This window comes from Oncorhynchus keta, chromosome 4, assembly GCF_023373465.1.
Source record: "Oncorhynchus keta strain PuntledgeMale-10-30-2019 chromosome 4, Oket_V2, whole genome shotgun sequence".
NCBI classification, from domain to species: Eukaryota; Metazoa; Chordata; class Actinopteri; order Salmoniformes; family Salmonidae; genus Oncorhynchus; species Oncorhynchus keta.
In genome coordinates this window covers 40,419,128-40,435,397 of record NC_068424.1, presented here as the reverse complement: position 1 = coordinate 40,435,397, position 16,270 = coordinate 40,419,128, and the positions used below count along the sequence as shown (strand labels likewise).

General features: G+C 44.0%; 1 protein-coding gene across 3 annotated transcripts in view; it reads left to right on the top strand.

The window, feature by feature from the left end:
- The window catches only part of nrp1a (neuropilin 1a), a 123,244-nt gene that overhangs the window by 6,861 nt on the left and 100,113 nt on the right, over nt 1-16,270 (top strand). The gene's annotated exons all lie outside the window — the stretch shown is intronic.

The following is a 16,270-nucleotide window of genomic DNA, read 5'->3' as shown; positions in this document are numbered from 1 at the left end:
CACACAGTTGTATGCATACTAAATGGCACCCTATTCCCTACATAATGCACTACTTTTGACCAGAGCCCATAGGGTTTTCCATAGGGTTCTATTGAAAAGTAGTGTACCACATAGGGAATAGGGTGCCATCCGGGATACAGTTACATACAGTGGAGAAAGGGCCCGATTGATCTCAAGGCTCTTCTATTTTAACCACCTCTCCTCTGCTCTACTTGGTCTGCTACTGTTTCATATGTAATGTTTTAATGGAGCGGTTTTCATGGGACTTTAGTTCCACTAGTTCCACTTCACTATTTCACCTTGTTATGTGTTCACTTCAGACTGGCTGAGGAAGATGGTCAGTGACATTGTCTGGATGCCAAATGGAACCCTATTCCCTACATAGTGCATTACTTTTGACCAGAGCCCATAGGGTGCAGTTTATTAAGATGCAGTCATTCAATTACTCTCATTCCAAAAGTTTCAACTCAAGTAGCCCAGTGGTGCTTTGTAAATTGAATGCCGCTATTGTGTTATTAGCAAGGGGGACATGTCATATCTAAATCGATTAAGGCTTGAGAGGGAGAGGCATGTGCATCATGGCCGTGCTGTCTTTGTTGGTAGATAGCGGTTCGGTTGGTTGATGTGATTTGTACAACAGCAGTAATCAGACTACCATGGGCTGTCTAGTCGCAGCTTGACTCACACAAACACCCCTTACATACTGGAAACTGATAATGGCCAGCACCAGAATGGCGACATTGCCTTCCTTATCTGATTGACAAGCGGGTAGGGGAGAAGCAGGCAGCTACAATGCATGCCTCAGTGCACTATATATATGCCATTTAGCAGACGCTTTTATCCAAAGCGACTTACAGTCATGTGTGCATACATTCTACGTATGGGTGGTCCCGGGGATCGAACCCACTACCCTGGCGTTACAAGCGCCATGCTCTACCAACTGAGCTACAGGACTCCCCAGCACTCCCCTGCAATCTAATTAGTGGTCCAAATGGAACACACATGTGCTCCTACATGACCGTTATCAACAAACCAAACAAGAATCAAGCTGAAAGTGCTTGTAAAAACCATCAGTGGCTGAACCTACCTCTGATGTAACATGTGTGACTGCTGGCACTCCCTCCCTAACAGGTTTGTTTGGAAGATTAGGGTCTCAAATAGCGCCCAATTCCCTATGTACACTACCAGTCAAAAGTTATAGAACACCTACTCATTCAAGGGTTTTTTTATATTTATATTATTTTCTACAATGTAGTGAAGACATCAAAACTATGAGATAACACATATGGAATCATGTAGTAAACAAAAATGTGTTAAACAAATCAAAATATATTTTATATTTGAGATTCTTCAAATAGCCATCCTTTGCCTTGATTACAGCTTTGCACACTCTTGGAATTCTCTCAACCAGCTTCACCTGGAATGCTTTTCCAACAGTCTTGAAGGAGTTCCCACATATGCTGAGCACTTGTTGGCCGCTTTTCCTTCACCCTGCAGTCAAACTCTTCCCAAACCATCTCAATTTGGTTGAGGTCGGGGGATTATGGAGGTCAGGTCAACTGATGCAGCACTCCATCACTCTCCTTCTTGGTCAAATATCCCTTACACAGCCTGGAGATGTGTTGGGTCATTGTCCTGTTGAAAAATAAATGATAGTCCCTCTAAGCCGAAACCAGATTGGATGGCGTATTGCTGCAGAATGCTGTGGTAGCCATGCTGGTTAAGTGTGCCTTAAATTCTAAATAAATCACAGACAGTGTCACCGGCAAAGCACCCCCACACCATCACACCTCCTCCTCCTCCATGCTTTACGGTGGGAAATACACATGCAGAGATCATCCATTCACACACACCGCTTCTCACAAAGACATGGCAGTTTGGAACCGAAAGTCCATTGCTCGTGTTTCTTCACTCAAGCAAATCTCTTCTTCTTATTGGTGTCCTTCAGTAATGGTTTCTTTGCAGGAATTCGATCATGAAAGCCTGATTCACACAGTCTCCTCTGAACAGTTGATGTTGAGATGTGTCTCTTACTTGAACTCTGTGAAGCATTTATTTGGGCTGCAATTTCTGAGGTTAGTTACTCTAATGAACTTATCTTCTGCAGCAGAGGTAACTTTGGGTCTTCCATTCCTGTGCGTTCTTCATGAGAGCCAGTTTCATCATAGCGCTTGATGATTTTTGTGACTGCACTTGAAGAAACTTTCAAAGTTCTTAAAATGTTCCGAATTGACTGACATTCATGTATTTTTGCTTATTTGACCTGTTCTTTTACCAAATCTGGCTATCTTCTGTATACCCCCTACCTTGTCTCAACACAACTGATTGGCTCAAAACCATTAAGAAGGAATTAAATTCCACAAATTAATTTGACCTTTCCACACACTGTAATATAGACTCTCATGGCACTAATGTGTATTCTCACAGAAACCTTAAGAAGTTTGAGGTAAAAGCCCGGTCCGTCAAGACAAATATTTTAAGTCAATTCGTTCTGATCTTCAGTGGAATTAACAGCTTTCTTGGCGAGAAGGCAAAATTTAGTAAATGTATATTCTATGAGCTTGCCTTCTGGGTACTTATTTAAGTTCACTACAATCTGATAAAGTGTTAGACAGACATGTGGTTGTAGCAGTTATGCCGTGTCATGGAGAAATGGATGCTTGGCTGGATATGAAGTCATAAACAAGTGACATACATTAACTACATGACCAAAAGTATGTGGACAGCTGCTCGTCGAACATCTCTTTCCAAAATTGTGATTCCCCACTCCAGAGAATGCATTTCCACTGCACCAGAGTCCAATGACGGTGAGCTATACACCCCTCCAACCTATGCTTGGCACTGTGCATGGTGATCTTAGGCTTGTGAAGCTCCCGATGAACAGTTGTTGTGCTGACGTTGCTTCCAGAGGCAGTTTGGAACTCAGTAGTGAGTGTTGCAACCGAGGACAGACCATTTTTACGTTCTACGCACTTCAACACTAGGCGGTCCCTTTCTGTGAGCTAGTGTGGCCTCCCACTTTGCGGCTGAGCCATTGTTGCTCCTAAAATGTTCTACTTCACAATAACAGCACTTACAGCTGACCGGGGCAGCTCTAGCAGAACAGAAATCCAAGGAACTGACTTGTTGGAAAGATAGCATTCTATGACTGTGCCACATTGAAAGTCACTGAGCTCTTCAGTAAGGCCATTCTACTGCCAATGTTTGTCTATGAAGATTGCATGGCTGTGTGCTCAACTTTATACACCTGTCAGCAACAGGTGTGGCTGAAATAGCCAAATCCACTCATTTGAAGGGGTGTCCACATACACATATTGTATATATAGTGTATTTCACATATAGGAAGTGGAATGATAATTTGAACAGTCTTTTTCTGTTTTAATAAACATTTTTATTAGGAGATTTTCTCGGAGATTGAGGTCGTATTCTGTAAAATTCAAACATACCCCATTCAATGGGAGACTTAGAAAACCTTTGCTAAAAAACCTTGTTGACTGTGTTGTTGTTGCTTTCTGTGAAAGCTGCGTTGGCTGGAATCAACATGCCACCGATATTATATGCTTTTGACAGCACAATGAATCATTGATCTGCTTGGATCCACTGACCAAACAAAAAGACAGATTTTTTTCTAGGCCTACACATTGTGAAATCCCCTTGAAGCTATGGTGCAGTAGAGTAGAGCTACCTTTTGAGGGAAAGAGGGGTTCAAATTGATTGATGAAGTAGAAGAGGAGAGAATGCTTTCTATATGAGAATTTCTCTCTTTCCTCTCCTACGTTTTTGAGAGAAAGATGGGTTAAAATGGAGAGATGAGAATAGGATACCTTTTATATGAGAGTGAGTCTCCCTATTCCCTTGTCCCTCTTTTCACTTTCTGCCTGGCCTGTGATTGCTGGAGCTCAGAGAACAGTGAATTCCTATGCGACAGCCTGTGCAGTCCTGAGATAGCGAGGAGGTATCCCAGCTAGCACATAATGTTCTGAGAACCATATGTTTCTTAGAGCTTGGTGAGAGTGTGGTTGTCCTATGGTTATTTTCATACAACCTTCCCACAACCTTCTGAGAATGGTGTAGGATAGTTGCTTGGCTTTGGAACATTCTTAACACATTTAAGGAATTTGACAAAAAACAAACATTATCTTGATATTTCATTACTTTACCAGAATGTTTATTAACAATTTCATTTACATTTTGGTAAGGTTCTAGGAATGTTCTGAAACTGGTTTGACATTGGGAATGTTCTCAAATAGTTCGGGGAATGTTAAGAAACCATGTTCTTCTGTGGGAATTTCAGTACTTCAGCATAACGCCAACTAAACTTTCTCTTTCCACTATCTTGTTAAGTGTGTTCAGGTGTGTTGGCCACGCCCACTAATTGGCCACACCTGATCTTCTTGAGTGCTTTTTTTCCTTTGAATTGGGATCTGTTTGAATAGACTAAAATAATCACATTTCCATGTGTCCTTTCTGTGCTTGGAGTTCAATACAATTAGTGTTATTATGCTAGCAGTGTTATTAAAATTATTATTGGAACATGTTCTTAGAACATAATTTAATTACCTTCAAATAAGCTATACTTTTAATTACCAGAATGTTAATTTAACCTCCCAGAAAAACTTTCAGGGGACCATAGTAAAACGTTCTCATAACCTCCCTGCAACCTGAAAAAAATGTGCGGTCCCAGAACAGGCAACATTTTCACTTCTGTTCTCAGAACGTTACATTTTTTTTCACTTTTATCAGTCAGAAAACGTGTAGCTTCATTCCCAGAACCAATGAGAAACCAGAAACGTACATTCACACAACTTCCAAGGAACCAAATATACTAGCTGGGGAGGGTGGGGGAAAATAAATGGGGAATGCCTTCTGAAGAAGGTCTGCCCTTTGTGGTGAGAAAGGAGTGGAGAGGAGAGTGAGAAAGTCAGTCAATGAGTGAGTGAAAGCTTCAGCTTGCCTCACACACAATGGCTCTGAAGTGAGCTCCCCACTTGTTCTCCTCTCTTTCCCGCTCCTGACTGTGACTGCCCATAATTCTAGGCTTGAAAAAGCAGCCTTTCCCCCTCTCTAATTATGACCCCACTCCCGTCTCCTGTCTAGTAGCCCCCTCGGAGAGCAACATACCCCGCTGGGAAGACAAACACTCTCCTCTGTGGCCTGAGACAATGTACATCCTGCCTGCCCCGCTGCCCTCCACTCTCCGCCCTCCCTGCCAGGCATTCGTCTAAGTCAGGCCTGCTGGACTACAGGCTTGCGTCCAAATGGGATCCTATTCCCTATATAGTGCACTACTTTTGACCAGGCGCAATAGGGCTCTGGTCAAAAGTAGTGCACTATGTAAGGAATAGGGTGCCATTTGGGAAGCAACCTACACAGACCTACACTGCAGACATGAGTTACAGCAGGGAAAGCAGGGAAAGGGGAAAGTAGTACTCAGCCCCCTGTTGGTTCTGGAGAGTTCTCTTTTCATACAGGTTATTTTGTTAAGCAGGGATCCTGACACCCTGACTGACTCATAGCTTCATAACACAACACTCATGTTTAACAATGAAGTCCACTCACTCCACTGAGTTATTCAGAGTAGAGGAGGGGTACTGTGGGGAAGAAGAGGGTGTTTGCATGGGACTCAATGCTGTGATTGCTTTCCCTGGTACTGCCACACAACGTCTATACAGCCTGGCTGGATCTGAGGCTTCCTGATGGGGTTTGGGATCAGTGGGAGTTCTCTCTCCTATCTGGAGAGGCTCTATTTCTTTGGGGAAGTGCTCTATAACTCTCCCAAAAAATTCCCTGAATAAAGTGCGCTTCACTTCCCTTATCTCACCCTGGATGTGTCCCAAATAGCACCCTATTCCCTATACAGTGCACTACTTTTGAATAGACTCCTATGTGCCCTGGTCAAAAGTAGTGCACTATTAAGGGAATAAAGTGCCATTTGGGATTAAAGCCCCTCTCACGCTCCACCACCGCACAAGCAAATGAGGAAAACTTGTGAGTGGGTTGCGTGATCGTCCATCAGCCGTTGTCATGGACAAAAGGCAGGAATGTAACAAGGCCTTTTTTTTATCCTCCATCAGCAAGGCCATGTCTTTTAAAATGGACTGGCAGGCTGTGACCTCTCAGGGCCAGGGGAAGAGGCTTGGGCTGATATGAATTGTTTGAGACACTTATAGCTGTTTATGGTTGTCTTTTATGTAAGAATGTACCAGTGAGGCATTTATGCTTTTCAAGATCAAAGCAGAGTTCAAATAACAGAGGCAGATCCGCACAATGAGACAAAATGAAGAGAGCAGCAGCACTGTTTCTTATAGGACAATGGCGGTTGAAATGATGTACCTGGTTATTCTGCGTAACATCAGTCTCCAGTGTTGTACAGTAGGAAGTACATTGTATCTCAAACTACATTGTGACAGCACCACTGATAGTGTCACGATCGCCGTTCTCTTTCTTTTAAATGTCGCCAACAAAACAATAAACAACAAAAACGAACATGAAGCTTACTAGGTTGCTAACAAAGACAACTACCCACAAAATACAAAAGGAAAAAAGGATGCCTAAGTATGATTCCCAATCAGAGACAACGATAGACAGCTGTCCCTGATTGAGTACCAAACCCGACCAAAACATTTCCCACCCGAGTCACACGCTGACCAACCAAACATAGAGAATAAAAAGATCTCTAAGGTCAGGGCGTGACAGATAGCAATTTCCGTCAAGTGAAGTTGTTCGCAGTTGCTATGAATTATCCCAAATCATAACTTGCCATGATAGAAAACATGTCGTCAGAAATCCCTTTTCTTCTGCTACATTCACAGAATACAGAAGTACCTCTGACACATCCGGTGATCCATTATAACTAGTGTAATTAGCATTTCCGAGCAGATGAAAGCCCTGTCTAAACTATCTCTCTGGGGTCATGATTAAAAGAGAGGTTCACCTCTGTCATGAGTTAGAGGACAAAAGGCTGAAAATGAGAGTTGGGTAGGAATCCTCTCTCTCTCTCTCTCTCTCTCTCTCTCTCTCTCTCTCTCTCTCTCTCTCTCTCTCTCTCTCTCTCTCTCTCTCTCTCTCTCTCTCTCTCTCTCTTTCTCTCTCTCTCTCTCTCTCTCTCTGTCATCAATCTTCCATGTTACTCAAAGCGTTAATGGTTGTAAAGTCCTAGTGTGTGTGTGTGTGTGTGTGTGTGTGTGTGTGTGTGTGTGTGTGTGTGTGTGTGTGTGTGTGTGTGTGTGTGTGTGTGTGTGTGTGTGTCTATCCTGAGGAGAAGGGTTTACTGGGGTGAAGTTTTCACCTTGGCCAGTGTTGGAAGGACAGCTTGATTGAAAAGCTTTCTCACTGTGACATCTGCCATCTTCCCTGCTGCTCTGTCACCACTTTGATTCATGCGCACCCAGCTCACGCACACCGCGATTGGGAGGCGAGCCACTCCTCTACCCCGCAGGAGAGAACTCCACTTCAGAGGAGGAGAAGAAGGGGGAGATGAAACAGTGGGATGAAGTGGAATGGAAGGATAAGAGGAGTAAGGGGCCACAGTCGTAAAAAAAAACTGAACTGGAGACCTATAACTCTGCTACACAAAGATATAAAGATATCAAGTTTTACGTTTTTATTTCATTTTGAATGTGAGGAGTAATCCGCCCATGTTCACTGAGGATGGAGTATTGAGTATCTTGAATTTTTTTTGGCAGCAGCCTTTTTTGTTTTTCCCTCCAGAGCCATACAAGCATCCCTATATGGACATTTTTGGTGGATGAAGTCGCAGCCCGCAAAGCTGAGGGATTTCTTGTCGTATGCTTTTGCTTTTATCTGAAACCGACTCCCAGGAAAAGAGCTTTATGGTCAAGTCCATGGTTGCATCCCAAATGGCACCCTATTCCCTAGTGCACTGTGGGCCCTGGTCAAAAGATAGGGGCCTGGTCGAAAGTAGTGCACTTTGTAGCGAATAGGGAGCAATTTGGGATGCAGACCTTGATTAGAGGACAGCATAGTAACATGGACACAGATCTTTGGACTGTAAGAAAATCATAAAATGTTTTCCTTCCAGCGTAAAAAGCATTATACTCTCAGTCCATAATTTAATTAAGTGTTCTGTTTCCAAAGACATACGAGCACTCAGTCTCAACTCAAGCTCTTTTTGGATATAGATGTGATTAGCAACAGGTTTTCCCCTCCTCTCTCTCTCTTTCTCTCTGTTTCCAAAACAATGAAAGGGGAAATAAACGAGTGGTAATTATGGGATGTTGGTGGGAGTAGTAGTAGAAAACAGCACCTCACAATGTCTTTCTTCTCCTCCCTCCATCCACCCTCCCAGTCCCTAGAGGAATGAGTGGAGTCCATGGGATCCTTTTTCAATTGATGAGACCAGTTGGAGGTTGTTGCGGCCCGTTGATGAGGCCAGATGGAGCTGTAGAGTCTGTGAAGTCTTTAATACACCGTGTCCAGGCACGTCAGCCGTGTTTAGTTTAGTGGCGTAGCCCTGAATGGCCCTCAAGGTTTGATTGATGTGGCCCTGGTCTTCAGCTCCTTCCATGCCTGGTTGCCCTAAAGCCTCAGTGCTTTATGAGCTGCAGGGGGGCGAGAGGAATGGAGGACTCTAGGTATAATTATAAACAGCCGAGTTGTCGGACCAAATATAAATGCACCTTCAGAGACTGGGGGCTGTTCTTCCAGCTTCCAGCATCAACCAGGAGAGGCTCTGCATCCAAGTGGGTTTGTTTTGCAGTAGGTAGGACAGTCGTCCTATTTCAGGCCAGCACATTCCAACCGTCCGTGGTCCATCGTTCTCTGCCTGTCTGTGTGTGTGTGTGTGTGTGTGTGTGTGTGTGTGTGTGTGTGTGTGTGTGTGTGTGTGTGTGTGTGTGTGTGTGTGTGTGTGTGTGTGTGTGTGTGTGTGTGTGTGTGTGTGTGTGTGTGTGTGTGTGTGTGTGTGTGTGTGTGTGTGTGTGTGTGTTTGTGCACCCCGTGGGGTGCTTTGCCAGCCCGTCCATCGATAGCTTGTGTGGTCTTTCCCCGGCCCGACCTCCACAGCTCTCTGTAGGTTGACAAGGGTGCGTGTGTGTACCTGCATGTTTGTGTGTGTGTGTGTGGGTTGGCTGCATGCAGCAGCAGCAGCAAAGAAGACTTTGATGGATGCCTCTGGACCCCACTGCTCTCTGATTGACTTAGAGCAAACCCCTCAAATACTTGCTTTGTTGGCTTTCCCACTTGATCTCTTCTCTGTAAACCAGAAAAGCTACCGCCTTTTTCTCACTGCATAATTATATTTCCTAAATAGCCTCAATAGGCACATATATGGTGCATTTGGCCACTCTACACCTCAATATACTACGCTTTTTGTTTTGCAATGGGGTGATGGTGGTCTCCCATTGCCATACTTTACCCCTGTACCCCAGGTGCCACCCCCTCCCATCGCACCACCATCCATGGATCCTCCAGAGGCCAGAGGAGGACACAAACTGCTTCCATAATGGCACCCTTTACAGTATATAGCAGAGGTGGGACCAAGTTATTGTTTTACAAGTCACAAGTAAGTCTCAAGTCTTAGCACTCAAGTTCCAAGTCAAGTCCCAAGTCAAGTCTCAAGTCAAGACTGTCAAGTATCAAGTCAAGTCTCAAGTCTTTAACTTTGGGTTTCGAGTCCTAAGCAAGTCATAATGTGCTCTACACTGAATGTAATACTATTTCATATTTTTAACAAGTGTAATAGTGAGTATATTACATTACATTTACAATTTAAAATATCTATATATTTATTACTTTCTAAAAAACGTTCTATTTCCATGGAAATACATGGGTAGCCATGAGAAAGACCCCCCAAATAGTGATCGACTATCTTGGATCGTTATGGGGCTAAATCGGGCGATGTAGGCTTGTACACAACCGCCCAACCACAATCACCCAACCTTGTTTTAGGAACAACAGGCAGGATTTAGCCTACCAACTGCCTAGCCAGTTGTAGCTCAATCTTGGATGCAATGATCACGTTCCCGCAATGACTGACTGTGTGGAGCCTCATAGATTTAACGTTACGCTAGCCTACATGATACACTAGTAAAGTAATAAAATATACATCTGTCGGCTATATTAGCGATGTGTAGCTTCAAATGTCAAACAAAGTTGCATGTTTTGCAAGTTGCAATCCATTATTTGTTGATACAGCGTCGTCTTTATATCCGAAAATAATAATTTGGGGTATCATCTTTCCAAGGGCTCCATCTGAATTCACCCGCCAACATTCCTCTGCACTGCCACACACAACTTTTTCTCAGCTGGCACAATTTGATTGGCTGCTGTCCGATTCAAATTGTAATCCGTTAAATGAAGAGTTGATGCGCTGCACACCTTTATCAAGTCAGGTCGAGTCACGAGTCAATGGTGTTAAAGTCAAAGTCGAGTTGCAAGTCATGATATTTGTGACTTGAGTCCACACCTCTGCTATATAGTGCACTACTTTTAACCAGGGCCCCTGGTCAAAAGTAGTGCACTATATAGGGAATAGGGTGCAGTTAAGCATGCAACCATGGTCAGAATGCAGAGGCAGCTAATTACTAGGTGGATGGGCTCCATGTTGGCTGACAGACCAGGGTTTGCATGGAAGGGCCAGTAAATGGAGAGGTAAGTTAATTCACCCTCCAAAAACTTGGCAGGATTTGCTAGGCTGGCCCATCAGAACGGCACTTTGATCAGCCTGGGCAGAGGGTAAAGAATGGGCAATGCCAACCCCTCCATACCCCCTATACTCAGCTCTGATCGGCCTACAGCCCACGGCCCACACAGGTTGTTGTTGTTATTGAAGAGATGGCATCCCTCACAGCCTTCGCAGCATGGCCTATTTGGCTTCCAAACAAACTTGTCATGAAAAAAATAAAGTATACTATCGCTAGTGTGGAAATGCGGATGGGAGGAGGGAGCTAAGAGAGGTGAATGATCACGAGGGAGGATCAGCGTACCAGATAGAGGATGTGAGTGTCCTTGGCTATTTGACAATAAGTCAAATAACTGGTCACGCCAAAATACATTTGGCACACACATTCTAAATCACTGCTGCTTGTTATCGTCATCCTCTTCCGCTTCCTGTCAAGAGTAGAAATAGCTGCCTGCCGGTCTTAAATGTGTGTGTGTGCTTGTGTCTCTGTATGTGTGTGTGTTAGAGTAGAAAGGGCGCCCTGCCCAAAATCATTTGTCCTCCTGTCCTCCCTGCTCCTTTCTCCAGCCAGCCACTGTCTTATCACAGGCTCTGTAGCCTCTCCCAGCTGGCTGTATATCTCTCTGACCTGGTTGAGGGGCAGCAGGGCCTGGCCTCCCCTAAACCCCTGCTGTTTCTCTGTTGCGGTCTTCTAGGCGGAGAGTAGAGGGTGGATGGGGAGGAAGAGAGAGACGGATGGACCTTTTAATTAAATAAGCATTTATTGCTATTGCCCACCAGCTCTATAGTCAGTGCGGAGCCAGATAAAATAATCAGAGGACAGCTGGGAGAGAGAGGAGAGAGGCCTGGCTTGGTCCATCCTGTCTGCTCTGCCCGGCAGGAATCCTTCACATGACACTGCTCCTCCAGGCCGCCAGCATTTTTCATGTTGTCACCAATTAGCCTACTACTACTACCTCTCTCTCTTGCTCTCTCTGTCTCTTGGGCTACCTCTCCTCTATGTCTCTCGCTCTCCTTAATCTCTCTACTCCACTCCCTTTCTCTTTTCCTATCCTCTTCTTTCTCTCTCCTCATTGTGGAGAGGAAAGAGTCTTGAAACGGCACCCAGCCTTGAAACAGTTTGAAACAGGCTTTACCTCTGTTTGACCCCGTTCCTCCCCCTTTCCTCCCCCCACCCTTAGAATCCACTGTGCAGAATACACACAGCTCATTACCCACGAGGGAGGGAGGGAGAATGCATCTCACAGTAGTCAATAAATGGGCCATAAAGTTTTTTTTACATATGTTTTGCTTGCAGTGCTGGCTGTCACATAAATCAGAAATCATACAGTATCTTGTCTGGTCACGAGCCCATATTTTACAGCTGACCACTTTTTTGTCCTCTTCCACCTTGTCTTTTATTTTTTTCTCCTCGTTTTGTATGTATTCGTCATAGTATTCATCATATCAGTTTCATATCAGCACATTGACTCTGTACCGGTACCCCCTGTCTATAGCCTCGCTATTGTTATTTTACTGCTGCTCTTGAATCATTTGTTACTTTTATTTCTTATAGTATTTTTGGGGGGTATTTTTCATAAAACTGTATTGTTGGTTAAGGGCTTGTAAGTAAGCATTTCACTGTTGTATTCGGTGCATGTGACAAATAACATTTACATTTATTTGATTTTATCTTAATCACATGGATGAGTAGGATTATATGGAGACTCCTCTCTTCTCTCTTCTACTCTCTTCCACTCCTCGCCTCTCCTTCTCTCCTCTGTCACCACAGAGCTCTCAGATGTCATGGTGCGACAAATGGGTGCTGTTCTCTCAGTAATGGCTCACTGACACAGACCACACGAGTACCTGCTACTCTGCCACTGTCTGTGTCTACCTTATTGTCTTCCACTCTTCTGTATCTCTTTTCCAATGAGCGCTTTTCTCTCTTTCTCTTTCTGATAAGGTTGCTAGTTACTCTGTTGTGTTAAATTGTGAAATTGAACCAAGGTGTGGTTTTGTACAGTAAAGGCTGTGTTGCAAGACATGAGGCTGGACTTCAGTATGTGGGAATTCTTGAGTAATTTAGTCAGTTACTAATCATTTAGGTTATTCAATGTCACCCGACCCCCAGGTAATGTTATCATGCATTTCCTAGAAAACCAGCTGCTGGGGTATTCAGTGACAGCTCCGTGAGTACCTGAATATTCATAACAACATTCTTCTACAAATATGCACAGAAACACTGCCGTATTGTAGCCGAGCTAAGTGATTTAATTTCAGGCGCTGACTTGAAAAGGAGCAAGTGCTAAATGCATATTTCCATTCTGCCCTGGGCGATTCGCTAATTATTTGTAGTTATTCATTCCTGCTTTATTCATGATAACAAGATGTACTATGGAAAATGAATGGATTGTAAATATGGGCAAAATACAAGCACTTCACCGCTTTCTCATCAATCTGTACTATAAACACTGCTTCCATTAAATGTTGAACCCATGAATAGAATAAACATTGAAAGGTGATGATTAAGGGTGGGAAGGAATTAAGGTGTTTGTTTGCACTTTGAGCCTGTCCTTTACAAAGCATGTGCTCTATACATTTAGTGATTAGATCAAGTCTAAGGGTGTTTATCCAGAGTGAATTGATTTATGGCTTATGGAACAACTGGTCATAATGTATCTTATATATTCTTAAAGTGTGTGTGTCGTCGTGACATTAACTATTTATTTGACAGTGAATGTACCACTGTGTATCAGAATGTCATTCAGCACTTGAGGCAACAAACTTGAGTCACAGCTATCTCACATGCAATTCTCCAACAGTTTCAACTAGGCCATTGCTAGCTAATCATTGACAACCATTTTACAGCAAACCATTATATTACACAACGTTCCAAGTTTCTGTAATCATGTTTTCGTGACATAACAGCAGCAGACAGCACAAACCCACACATGTGCAACAAGGACATAGAGTTTAAAGGGCCTTGCTAACAGTAGGAGTTTTTGTGGTTGATTTATATCCCCTCCCATCTCTCTCATGCTCGCTCTCCCTTTCCATCTCTCCCCCTTCCTCTCTCTCTCTCTCTCTCTCCCTCTTTCTCTCTATATCTCTCTCAATTTCTCTCTTTTGCTATCTCTCCCTTACGCTACCCTTCCACTGCAGCGTGAACCAACTTAAAGCAAAGCAAGACCCCCATTCAGGCTCGCCAACTTCTCTCCAATCTGTCTGCTCACTCTCTCATATTTCTTAAATAAAGGATTATTGTGTTGTGTGAGATGCAATAATTAGGTCTAAATGCTCCAATTCATTTATCTGATTGTTGGGTAGAGCACATATGCAGGATCTTTCAAGCGCGTCATTAGGGGGAACCTAATGGATGGAGGCACACTAGATCCATCAATGTTAATGATAATGACTTGTGTATAAGAGCAGACACCAACCAGTTGCATCTAATCTAATATGAGCGGCTGGGTTTTGCAATGGGCTAATCTGAGCTAGGCTGGGCTGGTTTCCATTTCAGTTCAGGGAACTGCGGGTCTTTACTACTCTACCCGTTCCGTGCCGCTCTGCAGTCACCGATCATAATAAATCCCCTAGGGTGTGTTTTTATTTCCGGTCGGAGTCGGACGTTTAAATGTAGAGTCTGTTGCTGCCCACACCGTTCCCTCCCCGTCGTCAGACTCAGCAACTGACAGTTCATTACAAACCTGGATGGCACTGAGGACGGGGGAGGAGGGAGTAGAGTGAGGAGGGTGAGACTATTATTATAGTTTTGATTAATGAATATCACATGCTGGAGAAAGACGGTAAGCGCAGTCCATCTGAATCGGTGAGGTAAGTCCCTGCCAGGCTCAAAAAAACAAAACTTTGTCTCAGCCGGCGGCCTCATTGTACAAACGGTAATGATGTTATGCTCCAGTCCTAAGTGACAGTTTGTTAGCCCTGATGTCTAGCTAGCACTTGAGCAGGATTTCAGATCTCCGAGACGGATTTCTTGACAGCCGACAACAGGCTTTTTCTGTAAACCCCATTTAGGCCTCTCTGGAGGTGCGTCTAAAATAGCATCCTATTTACTATGTAGTGCACTACTTTTGATCAGGGCCCACAGGGCTCTGGTCAAAAGTAGCTCACCACATATAGGGAATAGGGTGCCATTTGGGATGCAGATGCAGGCTAGGCCTCACTGAGCTGAGCTGTCACAGATCTCTTTTGTTGTTTGGGCTTTACCAATTTAGTTAGTTTAACCCCGAGAGTTGTTTTTAAATGTTTGGAGGTGACATGTTTTTGGTGTGATCGTTAGCCCTTGCGACAGGTCTCGAAAGAGAAACACTAGAGAACAGACATGGTCTCTGTCCCAAATGGCACCCTTTTCCCTATAGTGTACTACTATTGACCAGGCCACATCTTTTGACACAGTTCTGCCAAAGGAGGGAATATAAAACAACATTGGTTTCATTGCTTTCCACTAGGCTATGGGCTTATGTTTATAAATGGACCTGATAAAGAAACTGTAACGTCTTGTATCAAGCTTAACGGCACTTCATAACATTATTCCTTTACCTGGATCATATTCCATATATCACAACATATCGTTCTATGTTTTTAGATAGAGCTATAGAGAGACAATCATTTCTAAGGAAAAGCTCAAGGCATTTAAAAACCTGTTATATTGTTAGAGTGTGGTTCATCGCCTCCTCCTGGGCTGTGTGAGGTGGGCTAATGTTCCTATTTGTCACTGTAGGATTGCTTTCTCTCTCTCCCCGCAGTACGAAGGCAGGGCAATACATTTGGAGGCACTGAAGCGAAAGTTGGGGAGAATTAGATTCATCCCTTTTTGCTTTTAATTTGCCCTCTGGATTGGCAGACCATTTTCACCATTAGCGCTGCGGGAGGGAGTGTGTGTGCTCCATTGGCACGGCACTGGTCTACCCGGGCTGGAGTGGAGCAGACAGATTAATGACTGTTATAGTCTGGGCATGCCTCCGCTGGATCCTATTGTCTATGAGGGGAAACAACAACAACACAAAACATAACAAATTATGATATTGTGTGTGTGTGTGGGGGGGTCCAAATGTAACTTGGTAGAGCCTGAGGAAAGAAATTATGAGTGGAGGGCAGCAGGAGGATTGTCCAGGCTGTGTTTTGATAAGAACGGTATCCCCCTCTATACTCCCTAATGGTGTCTGTCTGTCTGTCCTGGGCCTTTAGGTCCTCATCTCATAGGGCTCCCAAACAAGGACACACACAGACACACACACACACACACACACAGAGGTCAACATACAGTATGTAAGCCGCAGGTGCATACAGACACGGTTTAGTCCATAGGGCATATAATACAGCTGGCAAGAGAAAGTTTTTCTGAGGCGTTGTGTTGGACAGTCTAGCAAATGATCCCATAATGTCTTCCAGATGAAAACAGCCTGGTCTGGACAACTGCACCACTGTACTCGGATCAGATCATAACAGGACTAGACATTAGAGAGGAAGCCTAGGGCACACACACACATGCATGCACACGCCCAGACGCACACACACACAATGAGCCACTCATCCTTTAGTGACTCTGCCAATAAAGAAATGGTCAGATGACGCAGATGCTAAACTACAGGACTGTTTTGATAGCACAGACTGGAATATGTTCCG